Source organism: Cuculus canorus, unplaced genomic scaffold, assembly GCF_017976375.1.
Source record: "Cuculus canorus isolate bCucCan1 unplaced genomic scaffold, bCucCan1.pri scaffold_79_arrow_ctg1, whole genome shotgun sequence".
Taxonomy (NCBI): Eukaryota; Metazoa; Chordata; class Aves; order Cuculiformes; family Cuculidae; genus Cuculus; species Cuculus canorus.
The window spans coordinates 218,813-231,329 of NW_026527852.1; positions in this window are offsets into that span (position 1 = coordinate 218,813).

Sequence of the window (12,517 nt, forward strand, 5' to 3'; positions counted from 1 at the left end):
TTGGGGGCCAAACCTGCCTTTTTTTTTTTTTTTTTTTAGTCCAGAACACTGATTTTTGGGTCCAGAACACCAGTTTTAGGAGCAGAACACCAGGATTTTGGGTCAGAACTGCCATTTTTGATGCTAGAAGGGGATTTTGGGGACCAGAACTCCCATTTTTGGGGCCAGAACACCCATTTTGGAGCCAGTACACCCATTTTGGGGGCCAGAACTCAGATTTTTAGGGCTAGAGCACTGATTTTTAGCATGAGAACTCCCATTTTGGGGGCCAGAAAGCAAGTTTTGGGACACAGCCCCCATTCCCAGACGTCTGGCTGTGATCTCTGCTTTTCTAAGTGTCCACAGCCCCCTGGCTGAGCCAGAACTCCCATCCTTGGGGCCACAACTCCCATTCTTGGGGCTAGAATTAAAACTTCTGGGGAGCAGAACTCCCATTTTTGTGGACAGAACACTGATTTTTGGGGCCAGAACTCGCATTCTGGAGCAAGAACACTAACTTTTAGGGCCAGAAGTGCCATTTTTGGGGCCAGAACACGGATTTTGGGAACCAGAAATCCCATTCTTGGTGCCATAAGACCCCTTTTGGGGCCAAAGCTCCCATTCCCAGACCCCTGGCTTTGATCTCTGTTTTTCTCAGTGTCCACAGCCCCCTGGCTGGGCCAGAACTCCCATCCTTGGGACCAGAACACTGATTTTTGTAGACAGAACTAAGGTTTTGGGGAGCAGAACTCGCATTTTTGTAGCCAGAACTCCCACTTTCGGGGTCAGAGTACCAATTTTAGGTTAGAGCACCAACCTTTGGGGCCGGAACTCACAGTTTTAGGGCTAGAACACTGATTTTGAGGATCAGAACTCCCATTTTGTGGGCCAGAAGACCCGTCTGGGGGCCAGAGTCCCCATTCCCAGACCCCTGCCTTTGATCTCTGCTTTTCTCAGTGTCCACAGCCCTCTGGCTGGGACAGAACTGCCATTCTTGGCGCCAGAATTCAAATTCTTGGGAGCAGAACTCCCATTCTTGGGGCCAGAATACAGACTTTTGGGGCTGGAACTCCCATTTTTGTACACAGAACACTGATTTGGGGGCCCAAACTCCCATTTTGGTGGACAGAACACTGATTTGGGGGTCCAGAACTCCCATTTTTGGGGGGCAGGATGTTGATTTTTGAGGTCAGAACACCTAGTTCTGGTCCAGAGCACCAATATTTGGAGTCAGAACACTGACTTTTGTGGCCAGAACAGTGATTTTTGGGGACAGCACATGGCTATTGAGGGGACCAGAAAACCAATTTTGGAGCAAGTGCACTAACTTTTAGGGCCAGAAGTGCCGTTTCTGAGGCCAGAACACAGATTTTGGGGTCCAGAAATCCCATCTTTGGTGCCACAAGACCCCTTTTTGGGACACAGCCCCATTCCCAGATCCCTGGCTTGGATCCCTGCTCTGCTCAGTGCCCACAGACCACTGATTTTTGGGGGGGCAAGAACACCCATTTTTGCGCACCGGCGCCGACTTTTGGGCCAGAACACCGATTTTTCGGGGCCAGAACTCTTTCTCTGGGGGCCAGAACCCCAATTTTACAGCCAGAAAACCTATTCAGGGGCAAGAGCACCAAACCTTGGAGTCGGAACACTGATTTTTGAGGCCGGAATTCCTATTTTCGTGGCCAGGACACTGATTTTTGACGCCAGAACACTGATCTGGGGAGCAGAACACTTGGGGGGGGATTGGGGGATTGGGGGGGCAGACCCCCTGGCTTTGACCTCTACTTTCCTCAGTGCCCACAGCCCTGGTTGAGGTCAGAACACTGATCTTTTGGGGCAAGAACACTGAGTTTTTGCAGAGGAACACCGGCTTTCGGCCCAGCCCCGCCGGGATGCCCCGCACTAAGGGTCCTCGCCATCTCCCCAGCCCTGGCCGGGATGCCCCGCACCAAAGATCCCCTTTCCCCGCCATCAACGGCCGGGATGCCCCGCATCAAAGATCCCCTTCCCCCCCCCATCAACGGCCGGGATGCCCCGCACCAAAGATCCCCTTCTCCCCCCCCATCAACGGCCGGGACGCCCCGCACCAAAGATCCCCTTCCCCCCCGCCATCAACGGCCGGGACGCCCCGCACCGAGCTGCCCCCCCATCACCAGGCAGGATGCCCCGCACCGAGGGTCCCTGCTGCCCTGCAGCACCAGCCGGGATGCCCCGCACCGTGTGGCCCCTGCATCCTCCATCACCAGCCAGGATGCCCCACGCTAAAGACCCTCTCTGCCCCCCTCCCCAGCCGGGATGCCCCACACCGACGATCCCCTTCTCGTCCATCACCAGCCGAGATACCCCACTCTGAGGGTCCCCTTCATCCCCGTCCCCTTCCCGAGCCGGGGTGCCCCGCACCGAGGGTCCCCCTTTCCCCCTTCCCCAGCCGGGGTGCCCCGCACCGAGGGTCCCCCTTTCCCCCTTCCCCAGCCGGGGTGCCCCGCACCGAGGGTCCCCCTTTCCCCGTTCCCCAGCCGGGCTGCCCCGCACCGAGGGTCCCCCTTTCCCCCCTCCCCAGCCGGGCTGCCCCGCACCGAGGGTCCCCCTTTCCCCCTTCCCCAGCCGGGGTGCCCCGCACCGAGGGTCCCCCTTTCCCCCTTCCCCAGCCGGGCTGCCCCGCACCGAGGGTCCCCCTTTCCCCCTTCCCCAGCCGGAGTGCCCCGCACCGAGGGTCCCCCTTTCCCCCTTCCCCAGCCGGGGTGCCCGCACCGAGGGTCCCCCTTTCCCCCTTCCCCAGCCGGGCTGCCCCGCACCGAGGGTCCCCCTTTCCCCCTTCCCCAGCCGGGCTGCCCCGCACACGCCGCCGCCACTCACCATACAGAGGCAGCCGAGGGGTGGCGGCGCCTCTCCCGCGCGGTGGGACGCGCCTCCGGCCGCCGCAGCCCCTTCAGCGCCTCACGCCGCGCCCCGCGCCCCCGAGCCCGCACGGCGAGACCCCGGGGGCGAACGGGCGGGACGGGGACCCTCCCGGCGCCGCAGGTGCGGGCGGAGCGGGCCGAGGTGCCCTTCCGCGCCGGCGGGGCTGCGGGAGGCGGCGGCGAGGCGCTCGGCAGCCCACTGCGGCGGGGCCGCCCGGCAGGCGGCGAACGGCCGCGATGGGCGGAGCCCCCGGAGCCGCGCTGCCCCCCCGCGGCCCCGCCGGCGCGGACCGCCCCCCGGCACCGGCCCGGAGAGGGAACGGTGATGGCAGAGAAGGGCCCCGCGGCGGTGGAGCAGAGTGTGGAGTCATAATAAGACTGGGGAGGAGAAGGGCGATTGTGAAGACATGGAAGTGCGGGAACAGTGAATGGTGCATTGTGGTGCCATAGAAAGGCCAGGGAAGAGCAGGGCTGATTGATAAGTCATGATAAGAGTGGGCAGTAAAAGGCCAATAGTGGAGTCATCGAAGTACAAGGAAACTGAAGAGAGAACTGTGATGTCATAGAAGAGCCGCGTGATACCAGGGCAAATTGTTCAATCAAAATAGTACTGGGTATGAAAATGGCCAATTGTGAAGTCATCGAAGCGCAGGGACAGTGAAGAGAGAACTCTGATATCATAGAAGAGCCGCGTCAATGGAGGGCAGACAGTTAAGTCATAATGAGACGGTAGTAAAAGGATAATTGTGAAGTCATCAAAGTGCAGGGACAGTGAAGAGTGAAATCTGATGTCATAGAAGAGCCAGGTCATAGCAAGGCAAATTGTTAAGTCATAATAGGACTGGGTAATAAAAGGACCAGTTGTGAAGTCATCAAAATGCAGGGACATTGAAGAGTGGATTGTGATGTCATAGAAAGTCCAGGTGACAGCAGTGCAAATTGTTAAGTCATAATAAGACCGGATCTAAAAGACCAATTGTGAAGTCACCGAAATGCAGGGACACTGAAGAGAGAACTGTGATGTCATAGAAGAGCCAGGTGACAACAGAGCAAATTGTTAAGTCATAATACTACTGGGTAGTAGAAGGGCCAATTGTGAAGTTATCAAAGTGCAGGGACACTGAATAGAGTATTGTGATGTCATAGAAGAGCCGGGTCATAGCAAGGCAAATTGTTAAGTCATAATACGACTGGGTAGTATAAATGCCAGATGTGAAGTCATCGAAATGCAGGGACGCTGAAGAGAGAACTGTGATAAAAGGTCCAGGTGACTGCAGGGCAAATTGTTAAGTCATAATAAGACTGGGTAATAAAAGGACCAATTGTGAAGTCATCAAAATGCAGGGACATTGAAGAGCGGATTGTGATGTCATAGAAGGGAAAGGTGACCGCAGGGCAAATTGTTAAGTCATTAATACTGGGTAGTTAAAAGGCCAATTGGGAAGTTATCAAAGTGCAGGGACATTGAAGGGAGAATTGTGAAGTCATAGAAGAGCCGGGACATAGCAGGGCAAATTGTTAAGTTGAGGAGATTGATGACACGGATTCCGATATCTTGGATCAAAGACCTTTATTGCTCTTAGCGAGCTCCTTATATACACAATGTTATGTTGCATCTAAAACTTGGCATCATTTGATTGGTTACAAACAACTGTTCACGCGGGTAAGTTTATACTACTATGGGTTAGTTGCTACTGTCCACACGCCTAGATCAAATGCTTACTTGGTTAGTTAGCTTTGCATATTTTACATGCTTTTCCCCTAAGTTATCATGATTTCTACTTTTCTAACTTAGACCTCCCTCTCAGCTCCTGGGCATACAGCCATAGCTTACTGTTGCTATCTGTTGGTTCCTCTTACTGCACCGTTCACGGCCCTTCAAGGGCATCGTGGCCTTCGTTAATAGAAAATGTTTCTACGCATCACTGCCCCATTACCGGCATCACCATCACTGCCCAACACCAGCATCACTACCGGCGAGCTGGATCTGGCCCTGGGAAGGAACCGCGGCCACCCCGGGAGGCGAAGTTGGGGCTGGCTGAGAGCAGAAAACTCAACTCACACCCAGAACGGAGTGGGCACCACTGGCCAGGGCTGACATGCCCACAAAGATTTCAGAGCCTTCCCCACTGAGGTGAGAGGATGCAAAGTACAGAATTACAGGGGTATCCTTTCTCCTTCAGGGACAGCTCTGAGATTCCCAGAAGACAAGTCCTGCTTTCCAGGACTGGGCTGTCCTTGTGTTTGTTTTACTTCAGCAGGAACAAGAGTCGAGTGTCCAGGAAAACCCCACTGCCTCATCACATTCAAGAATATTGTGTGAATTTATCATTTTGATAGCTACAAACCAAGGTAGTGCACATTCAAACTACAAAGACGGGTTGATTAAATTGCGAATGGAATTCTCATCACATGTCCTATGGGTCCCTCCATCCAGGGCCCCAAAATGCCAGTGACAGGGTGACACAGAGTCAGCAGAAGATGCCACCTGGGGAGGATCGGTCTTCCCCAATGATTAGATCTGCTGCTACAGATCAGAAATCCCCCCTGTAGCACTCGGGGCATTCCAGCATCCCTGGCAGAGCCACCACACATCATTTCATCCCCCTTGATCCCTGCTGGTCCTGAGGCCGATGTGGCTGACCAGCAGCCCTGCTCCTGGAGCCGTCTCTGTGCTCGGGAGGAGCTGCTCACACACCCCTGGCTGCCAGCCTTGCTGCCCGAAACCCTCGCTGTGCTGCCCAAAGCCAGGAAAAGCATCCCGCTCCACAGGGACCCACAGCATTGTGTGCCCAGGTGGCCAAGAAGGCCAAGAAGGCCAATAGGAATCAGGTTTGTGAGTGGTTTCATGGGAAGGAGCTGGTCACCCATCAGAGATTAAAACTCAACCAAAGAAAGAGACCAGAGAAACTCTTTTAGAGAGGAGCAGAAAGAAACATTAGGGCTGATCTCTGTTTAAACCGAGGGGTTTGGAATTCTGGAGACTGGAGCTCCCCATAGACTCAGCTCTTCAAACGAAAACATCCTTTAACATTAGATCCTGATCCTGACAGGAATATTACAGACTGCCCCATCTCTTCTTTGCAATTGCCTGAAGCGTTTGCTTATCCCTGTCCAGTTCTCTTCCGTGATTACAAAGTGTGTTTTAATCTGACAATCAGTGCTACAAACCAGGAGCCAAACACCTCTTCTCTCAGAGATGAGAAACAGCAGTCACAGACAACGCAGGCACCAGGAGAAGCCTTCGGGTCTGGGAGAGGTTTAAAAAGTGAGGACTTCTGAGCATCTGTTTTCCAGCTGCCAACAACAGCTGGAGAAAAAGTCTGGTTTTGACCAGCTGGATAACCACTGCTAACGGCCAAACCCCAGTACAGGATGTTACGCTGCAGGCTTCAGTTTCGGAGCTAAACCCAAAGGACCGAATGCCCTCCCTCCTGCCACGGGGCTGCTGTACCACACATCCCTGGCTCCTCCAGCTCCTGCCCAGCTCTGTGGTGCCACGGAACCACATTCTGGACCCAGCCGGCCATCTCCCATCAATGAGGACACGGCTTTTAATCTCTGATAGGTGACCAAGCTCCTTTCCATCAAACCACTCACAAACCTGCCCTTCGCCCGCCTTCTGCTGGGGTGAGAGACTTCAGCTCCCACCATGCTTCAAGGGAGGGATCCAGCTCCCACCGTGCTTTGGGGTGAGGGTCTCAAGCTCCCACCATGCTTCAAGGGAGGGATCCAGCTCCCACCGTGCTTTGGGGTGAGGGTCTCAAGCTCCCACCATGCTTCAAGGGAGGGATCCAGCTCCCACTGTGCTTTGGGGTGAGGGTCTCAAGCTGTCTGTGTCTGCAGGTGCTGGAGTCAAGCTCCCAGCGTGCCATGGGGAGAGATACCCCTGATCCTAGCTTTTATTGGGTGACCATGTCCAGCTCCAAGAATGTCGAGGGGTGAAGGACACCAGTTCCCAGCATGCCATAGAGTGAACACCACCAGTTCCCAGCGTGCTGTGGGTGGAGGACTCCAACTCCTGCATGCAAGCCTGTTTTCCGTAGGAAATAAACCTGAAGAATGGCCTTTCTGCATTGCAATGGCCTGTGACTTTGGTGAGAATCATGAATTCCAAGTGTTATCCCTTCTGGAGACAGACTCTCTGAAAAGCCGTGTGGATAACTTTCAGAAAATGAGGTTCCTTAGAGGAGGCTGAAAAGTTAGAAAGGTAATTCTGCTTTAGTTCAAAGCAGAACAGGCTTTCCAGGGGCACAAAGGTACTCGCCCGACGCCCCGCCAGGAAGGAGAAAACAACTCTACAGTTTCCCCTGGCTGTAGAGCGGATCCGAGCCCTCGTTCCCTTCTGCCAGGGCAGCAATCAGCCGGGACCCTTTCTCCGAGATGCTGCCAAGAAGAAGAAGGTGTCCTCCACCAAGAGGAACTTTTGATGCCTGGTGCCACAGTGATGCCACGATGGAATAAACTGTCAGCTCTGTGTCCAATGTGGCCTGGATTGAGTTTCTACCTATTCCCATCCAAAGCCTCTGATTTCTTGATGTGCTGGGAGGTGTTTGCATGCCCTGTGGCCTCACCAACTCCTCTCATTTGCCCCCCTGGCAGGGGGAAGCTGGGCTGGGTGGGATGGCTCCCGGTCCTGCATCCTGCGTGTCCCCCTGCCTGGTGTGCAGCAGGGCTGGCACCAAGCTCTACTGGGCAGGGGGGGTCTTCCCACCCACAAGGCTCTGCAAGCGGGACTATGCAGTGCCAGAGCCCCCGGCTGCAGAGCTGCACTCACGGCACCGGTGTGAGGGGCCTGGGACAGCCAATGGGAGTGGTGGGACAGCCAATGGGAGTGGTGGGACACCCCTCAGGTACCCCCTCCTCATGTCCCAGCTCTCCTCTGGCAGCTGCTGCACACGGAGCACCGGGTAGGGCTCTGCCCCGCCTGAGAGGGGGCTGGGATTGGGATGATGGTGCCAGCATGAATGGGAACGGGATCCAAAGGTGAGCTGGGGCCAAAGCTGGGCCCCATGCAAGCTGGGAACCACAGAGCCTCTCCTCCTCTGTGGGAGGCTGCATCGGGAAACCAAGGGCTAACAAGCAGGCTAAGAACAAGGATCCTTTTGTGGAGGACATTGCATGTGTGGGTTCATCCTTGCATTACTTTAATGTGCGCCCCTTCCCTTGGTGCCTCCAGCCCAGAAGCATGATGATGCACAAGCACTTAACAGATGGTTTGCAAAATACAAATACAAAGGACCTTGGAAAAACTCAAGTACACCAGGCACATGGCTTCTTTCCCCCTCTTTGTTTAGTGCCCTTCCCTGCAGGGCATAAAGAAACACTTTTGAAAAGAGGTTTTAAAAAGAGTTTACCTTATCTCTTTCAAAAAAGGTCATGAGATTGCCCTGTATTTCATGGGGGAGCTCAGAGTTTCAGGGGAGGAAACAGAAAGGATCAATTCTCAAAAGGAATGCTAAATTTACTAAATGTCCCTTCTCTCAGGCCTGAAAAAGAATTTGGAGTTCAGGGGTTAAAAAGCAAACAGAACCCCCCAGACCATCCATCAGCCCGGCTAAAGATCCTCTTTTGCTTTTTAAACTGTTTGGATTTAATTTCCTTGAGAGGTCCAAATGCCACCAGCTCTCCTCAGCTCCCGTGCTGACAAGAACTGTGCTTCCAATATGAAACAAATAAAAGAAGAGCAAATTCAAAACCAGAAATCTGCCAGCAGCTGCAATGACGACTTTTTCAGGCAGACTTTATGCAGCAGTGAGGATCAGGAAAACATAACTCTCATTTGGATTCCTCTGCAGGTCCCCCCACCAACACAACGGTACATCACATCATAAAGTGTTGCTAATATTACAGATTAATTAATGGTTTACAAAGCATCAGCAGAGCAATTGCTCCTTCCGTCTACCTGTAGAGCTCAAAGTCCTTTAAAAAGTCACCAGAAAGTTAACTTCATAGGTGCTGAAACTGAGTTGTGGACGGCAGACACAAGTTGCCCCAAGTCACCTTCAGGCTGGAAGCAGCCCGTGGCTCTGGCCATCAGGGCACCCAGCATGGAGGAAGATCAGCTACACCCCTCCCCAGCTCCTCCAGAACTGCTGTTCCTGTTGTCTGCTCAAGTTCGCTCCTCCATGGTCCTTCAGCCCCATGTAGGTGCCAAGTCTCTGCCTGGGCCTGCCCTGAATTGTGCCCTGGAACAGCACGCCTCCCAGCATTTTGTCCCCCGTTGTCCTCTGAGCTTCTGACTCGCTTGAGGGCCACGTAGGGCACATTGGTGTCCTCAGTTGTCCCGCACTTGCTGCCACTTGCTTGTTGCTTTCTGCTGCCCGTTGGCTGCCCACTGCCGCCCAGCGCTGCCCCGTCCCTGCCTGCCTTCCCCTCCTGCAGGGTCTGGGGGTGCTTTGCCACCTGGCAAAACTGGATGTTTTCCTGTGGAGAGGTCTCCTGCATCTCACGGCTGACGGCTGGCGGGGGACGCTTGCCCTGTTTGCCACCCGCCTTGCCCAGTCTGGGCTCCCCTTGGCTGGAGGTGACAGCTGGAGGCAGTGGCACGCAGGACAAACCCACCCGGGGCTGCCTCCACAGCTCCTCCTCTCCCAGTTGGTCCATGCGTGGTGGAAGAGGCTGAGGGGCAGCCGGGGGGCTGGCCAGGGGACTCGGCAGCGGGACGCACAGGGGGCTCAGCCGGGGCCACTGCAGGGGAGCCTCCAGGGGAGCCTTCCGGGGTCCCTCTGCAGGAGTCTCCTTTGGACTCTCCGTAGGACTCTCCCGAGAAGGCTCCACGGGACCCGCTGGCAGCAGGGAGGGGAGGACCGCCGCCACTCGGCCCTGCAACGGGGACATGGGCCCCCACCGCAGAAGGGGTCGATGTCTCCCAGTATCGACACTGCTGCTCCTGCCACGGTGCAGCCGCTGTCTGCCCTGGACTCAGAGAGGTGATGGAGCTTGTTGAGGGTGATGGTTAAGTTGGGGACATCAGGGACGGTGTCCTTGCCGTCCCCCAGGCCCACAGCCACCGCTCCCTCCTTGGGGCAGCTGTTCTTCAGTACGTACCCAGAGAGGTTGGGGAGTTTGTTTGCAAAGGTGATCAACTGGGGCTGCCGAGATCATCGAGGACAGAGTCTGTGCCACCCGCGGGATTGAGTCCGGAGAGCACAGCGTCGGTGTTGGTGTCCTGCTGTGCAAAGGCTTTGGCGAGGGTGCCTGGCCCCTGATCAGCCATGGCTGTGGGACAGAGTGCCTCTCCCTCGGCCACGGCTGATGGCCCCAGCCCCATCAGCTGGGGGGGCACTGGCGTCCCCACCAACTCCTGCTGTCCCCAGTCAGAGGCAGGGTGACAGGGAGCAGCCACGACAGGGAGCTGCTCCCCACAGCGGACCTGGCCCGTGGTCAGGAGATGCCCCAGCTGTCCCGGGGCCCCCGTGGGACCTGGCTTCCCCTGCTGGGTGCCGGCTGGGTCCAGCTGGTGGGTGCCAGGTTGGAGCTGGATGGGCTCACAGGACAGGCGCTGAGCTCCTCTCTCTGGGGACCCATGTCCGGACCCAAGGGAATGGCAGGAAGATGTGGCAGGGCAGAGTTAGGTTGGACATCAGGAAAAGTTCTTCTCGCAGAGGCTGGTGGAGCCCTGGAACAGCTCCCCAGGGAAGCAGTGTCGCGGCCCGCTTTAAAAGAAGGGAGTTCTTTATCCCAGCCCAGAGCCAGAGCAATTCAGAATTACTCAGCGGTAGAGGTGTACGCTGGATCTTTTATTAAACAAGATGCATGGCCTTAAATCACTGGATACAAACGATCAAACAACCCTAACGAGACAGAGCATAGAAGGCAAAGCTGCAGCCACAAAAGTTACCGGAACAGCCTGTCAATGGCAGCGCTGCCAACGCGAACAATCTGCTGAACTGAAACAGCACCCGGAGCCCTAATGTTTCCTGGAGTCAAACCTAACATCAAACCAGCTCCAAGAGATGAGAGACAGTCACCACCTTAGGAACTCCACAGATAGCAGCACGTGTTTCTTTGTCCGCTGGGTCACAGTGCCGAACCTGACAATATTCAAGGAGCATTTGACCAAAGCACTCAGACAGGAGTTGGATTCAATGATCTTTGTGGGTCCCTTCAAACTCTTTTGGACATTCTATGATTCTACACGTTAAACCTCTGACTGACCCGACCCACGTATAGGACCTTGCTCTTGGCTTTGTTGAATCTCATGATGTTCACAGCTTCTTATTAAACCTTTTCTTCATGATCTCCCTGCGTAATCTCGCTCTGTCCTGTGTGTGTCTGTGAAGTGAAAGGACTATGAGCCAGCTCCTGGGGTCTGGCGTGGATGGACTGGGTGCCAGCTGGTGGAGTCAAGCAGAGTGTGTAGGGACCCCTGGCTCGTTGTGCCACGTACGGGGGTGAGTCCCAGTGCGGCTCCTGGAGCGAGTGGGGGTCTGTGTCCCCTGCAAACCACCTAATGCCGGGCCCCGGCCTGAGTGAGGCGAGTGAGAGGCTCTGTGAGTGTCTGCACCTTCTCCAGAACTGGTGCGCATGGGCTGAGTGTGTGCACTCACCAGCAAACCTCACTCTGGCCCAGCTGGGCTCTAGAGGGACTGGGGTCCGCGCTGGACTCTCAGGTGGGCAGAGGGTCCGTTCCGGCCCCTGGGGAGATGGGCGAGCGTGGGGTGCCTGTGGGAGAAACGCGTGAGGGCTGCTCGTTTGCAGGGAGCAGCAGGACGGCCCTGCCAGCGAGCAGGACCCGTGGGGTGGGGGAGAGCGCTGGGAGCCAGGCAGGGGCACTGGGGACAGAGGGGCCGTGCCAGCACTCAGGGGATCCTTGACCGTGGCTGCGCTTGTGAGCACCGAGAGTGTCGTGGCTGCGCCTGCACCGGTGACCTGGCTCTGCCAGCCCAAGGGACGTGGCCGATGTTCCCCCAGCCCCTGTCCCCCCACAACCAAACCCTTAGCGACTCAGGACGCAGAGTTGCAGCGTCCAAGAGTTCCCGAGGCTCGTTGGTTCCTCCCTGGACGCGGTGCTTTCCTGTGCTCATGGGAGCAAAGAAGCAATTTATTTTTCCTTTCAAAGAGCCTTGCAAAGCCCTCAGTTTTCCTTCCTTCTTCAAAGCGCTGCAGCACAACGCGATGAGGAAGTGATAAAGAGCTCACTTTGGAGCCTTGGGAGGAACAAACCATAGAGAACTCTCAAGGCTCATTTCAAGCAGTGAGAAACCTTAAACTATGGAGAGGGAATATCCTTGCTGCATCCTGAGTTTGTCAGCTGCCCGCTATTTCTCAGTCAAGGAACAAGCGGATGCACTCCTGAAACTCAGCTGCTGTGCATTCTCGTAGCTTTATGTCTTTAATAACTATTGCCTCTTTTTTGCTTTTACCTTCCAAGTGTTTTCCTCACCATTCATTCCCTGAGCTTTTTGATGCATCCAATAGGAGAAAGAAAACAAAGGTACAAGAAGCTGTCGACTGCATTGGCCAATCAAGCTGATTCCCAGTGACATGATAAATGTTGTCATCCACAACGCAGCTAATTAAAAACACAAAAAATTGGGTTTCTTTCTCTGTGTGTTGTTTGTTGTTTGAAATCAGGGCCTAATTAACAAAATATCTGAATAATAACACTTTTATTAAATGCAAACCAAAAGAAG